The following is a 6,339-nucleotide window of genomic DNA, read 5'->3' as shown; positions in this document are numbered from 1 at the left end:
GCAGATGCTTGTTTGCATCCTCATTGATCTTTCCTGCAAAAGGTTTGCTTTCTAACTGGCGGATAGTTGAGGGATGTAATTGGAAGTGAGAAACATTAACAGGTTGGTTAACAATGGTCAACCGCACTGCTGGGTTATTCTGTCTGCCATAATCACCTAAAAGTCTTTCCGCTGGAGGTGGGTCTGCAGCCATGTTTTCAGTGTCTGGATGTGAAGCTGTGTCTGACTCAGATTTTTCGGAGTGAACAGAAACTGGAGTGACAGGTGTGGCCGGTTCTTCGGTGTCAGAGTTGGCCAGTTTCTTCTTTCTAGCTTCTCTGAGCTTTTTGCGCAATGTTCTCTCTAGTTCTGCGTCAAAATGAAAATCAGCTGAGGCCTTACCTCGCATACACAGATTAGACAGAAGTTAGTTATAATAATAATAAAAATAAAATTAACAATAAATAAAATTTTGGATGCAGAGCAACAAAATTCTAATTGAAAATAACTTAATAAACTCTACTATCTTTGGCAGTCAAAAACTTGATGGGAAAATAGCAAGTGTACTATTTTTCTCACTGTAGTAATAAAAGGGAATTTCCCCGTTTGTCGATCTCAAGGACTGCTTGACGATACAGAGTTTATAGATTGTTTCAATTAGACAAAAGTCGTTGGTTTTTGTGTGGTGAGTAATTATACTACCAATTTCAAATAAAGAAAACAAGTAAACAGGTTGAACGAGATACAAATGAGAGAAGATTGCTAGGGTTCGGTGAATGAATCTTCCTGTAACAGATATAATTTATGAAGACTTAGACACTATTCCTGTCAAATTAATTCCGGTCCTCAAGGGTATCTATTCCTAAGTTCTTAGTAATAGACCTTTGATTATGTAACCTAATTACTATGTCCATAAACAATTAGGTTCATACTCAAGCATTCACATATCAAGAATTACCGGTCAGATAGAAAATCCCTAGTCCTAGGTTATTTTTACTATCCAAAGTTCTTATCCAGGTCAATGAATAATCGCTGTCCAGCTTACACTATTCATATTAATCACCATTCGTTGGTCCGACGAATAAAGCATAAAGAACGGCGATAAGAACAAATTAATGGAAAAGAAGAAATAAGCAATACATTCATAAACATCAAATCTGTCACATTCAGAATCAGGGTCACCCCCCTAGCAATGGGGGGTTTAGCTACTCATAATAGAAGTAAAAACAAAGATTAATATTGTTGTCATTACAGAATTTCGTGAGGAATCAATCTTCAATAGTCGGAAAACTCTTGAACATATGAATCCTTTGATATTCGTTGAGTCTCCAGCTCTCAAAACGCGTCTTTTCTCTCCAAAAAATGTCCAACACCCGGAAAAACGTGGTCTGGCCTCTTAATAGCTATTCAGTTGGATTTTTCCTGAATTTGTGCTCCATACGCGTACTGCGCTGTCCCATACGCGTACTGCCTAGTATGAAACGCGTATTGGACGTAACATAGCCTCTGGTACGCGTATTGCCCAGACTGGTACGCGTATTGCCCAGGTTGGTACGCGTATTGCCCAAGCTGGTACGCGTATCACCAGAAGCTTGTCTTTTGGCTGAATTTTCCTTCCCTCTAGTCATTTACGTATGCTACGCGTACAGGGAAGGTCCATACGCGTACCATGTAGGGCCATACGCGTATGGACAGCAGGTTCTCCAAAAATTGGCTTTTTCTTCCGTTTTCTTGCTCGGGCTCGATTTCGCATCTTACGTTTTATTTCCTGAGCTTCCAAACTAGCTTTTTACCTGCTAACATACCAAAAAGTGTAAAATATCCTCAAGAAACTCATAAGTAACAACACACTTAATATTATAGAATTGAGCTTATATCTAACTAAAAATGCTTCAATTTACACAGTTTAGCTGACTTATTTACGGTTAAATAGTGGACTGTCTAGCATAAATGGTGACTGATCAGACAACAATGATTTCATTGCAAATCTTAAGCTTGCAGAGCCTCGCGCTCATTCGAAAGAATAACACCTAGCCTATTCCTGTCGAGCTTACAACAATAAACAAAACGCTTGGTGGGAGACAACCCTTACTCTGTCTTTAACTATTTAATTTCATTACACAAATTTATAATTATTACTATTGCTTAATTTTCATTTCTTTGTTATCTTCTTTATTTATTTCTCATAAAGTTAATCGGTGCATTTCTGTATTATTGACCATTACTAACTTAATGCTATTATCTACTTGATTTTATCTAGCTACTGACTATCACAATGCAACAAGTAGATTACATGGATATAGTCTTCAGAGGCAGAGCTCAAAGGAGACATTTTGAGACTCTATTTCAGAGAGAAATGACAATAACCTTATACCTAGATGAATACACCATGACCAAATTAGGTATAAGGGACAGTGTTATGTTCCTAATTAACCGACTAGGCTGGGACACCTTTGCTATCAAGAGAAAATTTAGTTCCATCACTAGGTTGACTCTAGAATTCCTAAGCTTCCTAGTGTACCTGCCAAACCATGGTATGGGATTTAACAAAGGCCTGATCACCTTTAGGTTGTTTGACAAAGACTACCATTACACCCACAGAGAAATGGTTGAACTCCTAGGATGTCCTAATGGCCCTGATACCTTTACCATTACCCAGGAAGACAGGTTAGTAGACCATCAATTAGATCTCTTCTGGGGTATCATCACAGGAAACGACCATCCCGAGCCAGACCTTATGCATTCAGAGAACATCCATAACCCTGCGATTTGTTACTTCCATAAGATCCTAGCTCACACCTTGTTTGGAAAGGAACAAAACAGAACCTTTGTGTCCAAAGACGAACTCTTCATAATGTACTACGCATCACAGGCCCGACCTGTTAACGCTGCTACGTTTATGATAGCTAATCTGTACCGTGTGGCACAAGAGGAGTATGGACCAATTTTAGTGGGAGGCTTAGTGACCATGATAGTGCATGCAATGGGACTACATTACCCAGTCGTCAGGGTTATACGACCTATGAACATCCAATTTTGTGTCAACACCGGTATCATTAGAAACTCAGGCCCGAATGTGTTTGAATTCCTCATTAACAGCCAACCAGTACACATGTTTACCCTATCAGACCCTAGGACGAGTGTACATGATAGGAACAACTGGCTCTATGATTTGGATAGACCGCCACCCCAAATCCATGATCACCATGACAATTATCTCTCTGATGCTGAATCACATGCCCCAGTTATACCTGTTGCACCTCTCACCGATCATGCTGCTGCCATCGAAGTTGTTCAGACAGATGTCGCCAATCTGAGAGGCGAGCTGAGCACCCTCCGCGTGAATTCCACGGTTTTATGGATGTAGTGACAAAGAACCTGGATCACATTTACCAGCACTTCTACTCGTTCGCTCCTCCTACCAGCCGTCGTCGTAATGGTTGATTTATTATAGTGTTACCGATTTATTGACTTTTATTTTATTTTATTTTCTTGTTGGACTTTTATTGGTTTTACACATTGGAATTTATTTAATTACTTTATTACCTTTTATTCTAGTAGACAGATTATTTCATCTTTTCTCATCTACTCGATTCTTTTATTCGTCAATGTTGCGATTAAATTCCATTCCACTATATCATGTTTTTTATTCTCATACACTATATTATTGGTAAATTAAAATGGCATGGTCAAAGCAAAATAAAAGCACACACATGGGAAACCACACTGCATGTGGCGCCTGCCACACACAGTTATGGCGCCCATGTGAGGGTTGTGGCGCCCGCCACAGGGCCCATGGTGACGCCCGCCACCAACACCAAAAGTGGCGCAGGCCACTACACAAGCCTGCACGCGCAGGTTGTGTATTTTGGACCATTCAAATCACCTTTATTGTGATGTTCCTTGCATGTAGACAATGCCTTAATGCCATTCAACCACTTTCAAAACTCTTGGACCAAGGCATTGAATATGGTAAATGCTATTTATTTACCAATTAATTTTCCAACCACCTTCACCTCTATATAAACCACCAACATTACCTCAACAAACCACAACTCTCATTTACATAGTTCTCTCCTCTCTTGCTCTATTCTCACTATATTACACAAGGAGTGTGAAATCCATTACGGCACAGATGAGGGAATACGAAATAGTGTTCAGAAATGGCGAGCCAGGTGAATTACAAGAGGAGACGTACACATCTCTAAGCGCCAGAAAAATCGAATCGACAAGGTATGTCGATGAACACTGTTTATATGCCTTAAGAATTCAAGATAGTGTTAACTATATGCTAGATATTTCAAATTTAAATTATTTTCTATCTCTCAAGGACCCTGTCTATGCTCAACTAACATTAGAATTCCTGAGCTCATTAATTTTTAGTCCCACACCCAACACAAACTACTCTAGTGGTACTGTCCAGTTTCGTTTATTTAACGTCGAATACGCCCTTACATTTTCCCAATTAGCGGACTTGCTACATTTTCCCCATGGGGATGGTGTAGTAAGTGAGGTCTCAGATACTGAGGGTTGGCAATGCGCCTTCCAACCATTTTGGAGGGCAATAACCGGTACAGTAACCCATAGTTTTGAGGGAAACAAAGCCACTTTAATTCAAAACCCGACTATTCGATATTTCCGCCAAATATTGGCGTGCACCATTTTGGCCGAGCAAATTCTAACAAGGTGAACGAAAAAGAACTCTTTTATTTGTTCGCCACATTTTTGCCACAAAAGGTGAATATCGTCCCGTTTATGCTAATGCAGACCATTATCAATGCGAAGCGAGGCCTAATTATTTTTGGAGGTTTAATAACCTCCATAGCCAGAGTCCTAGGACTCGAAGAAAATTTCTCCAGGCTAACCCTGCTCCCGCATCATGTCATTGACATTGACATGGCAAGGAGCATGAAACTAGTAAAACGAATGAGTAACGGTAGATTTAATTTAATAATTATTAATAATGTGTTACAAGAATTTATCCTCCTAAATCCAAATCGCACAGATGTGCGCAACCCGGATAACTATTATTATATTAATGATCTGGTGCCTAACCAAGTCCTCGCGCACATTCCTGAGAATGTAGCTGCTGGCGGGGACACCGATGAGGATCACATTCTAGAGCAAACTGCTCCCGCTACTGACCCGCACACCACACACACGTCATTTGAAAATGTTGCAGGTACATCTTCCAGTCAAAGACCAAGAAGAAATGTGGCACCAACCACTCTTGATGAGATCTATGCTGAACTGCTGCGGCATAGAGAATTAGACGCTCAGCGAGACCTACAGATCCAAACCATGGGAGCTCAACAAACTGAAATGATGCAAATCCTTCGCCAAATGCAGCATGATAAGCACGACTACGCTTTCAGAACCGAACAGAACATGTCTGACTTGATCGATGAAATGACAACACTGACAATGCGTGTGGAAGATCTCCAGAACTATATGCCACCTCACCAGCCAAGAAACAGTGGACGTCCACGTACACGTGACAGACGTCGTCAATAGCAGAATAACCAGGTTCTACCTTTCTCTCCTATCTTATGTCGTTGCATTGGGGACAATGCAAGATTTAAGTATGGGGGAGGAAGCTTTACCGCTTTTTATTTATCGCTTGTTATTTATTTTTGTTATTTTATAATTTCTATGGTTATTTTAATTTTTGTTAAAGTGTTAGTCGAGTTAAATATCAATGTATTGTCGAGTCTTTATGCGTGGTTTCCGTTATTTACTGATTCTCCTATTTTTTAAGCCATACAAAAATTTTGCAAAAATCTAGACTTAGAGATACAGTGCATCTTTTGAAAATTCTGAACTATAAATCAAACTGAGGTTGAATTGTAGAGATTTGGAAAAGCTTTATAAGATCGGTATCTTTTTAACACCTTAAATCTCCCGAGTATAAGATCGATTTGAGTACTTGTCATGTCATAGGCTTAAATTCTATCCTTTAATATTTCCTTAAGTAGTTTATCTAGCAGTCAGCATCATCTTAAGCACACAGTACGCAAGAAGTCGATGCAAATAAGTGTATGATTTCAGGCTTAAAAGAAGAAAAGATTACGAAATGTATGAAAAACGTTGTTCCCTCTAAGTTAGGTGATCCTCACCCAGTCATTTAGCCCAACGGTATGACCATCTTCAATTGTTATTTGAGCCAAAGTGCGAAAAAGAAATTAATAAATAATGATGAGATCATAATCACTAACAAACTATCTTACTAAGAATGTGAAAGGATAACAGACTTAATGTGATTGCGCCAGAATGAAAAAGGATAAAAAGAAGGTTTAGTAAGGTACGCTTAGGCATGACAACATGATTTAGATTGGTTTGTATAGGAGGGAGACTTATGGT

This window comes from Lathyrus oleraceus, chromosome 4 (assembly GCF_024323335.1).
Source record: "Lathyrus oleraceus cultivar Zhongwan6 chromosome 4, CAAS_Psat_ZW6_1.0, whole genome shotgun sequence".
Taxonomy (NCBI): Eukaryota; Viridiplantae; Streptophyta; class Magnoliopsida; order Fabales; family Fabaceae; genus Lathyrus; species Lathyrus oleraceus.
The sequence above is the reverse complement of the archived record's forward strand: the minus strand, read 5'-3'. Positions refer to the sequence as shown.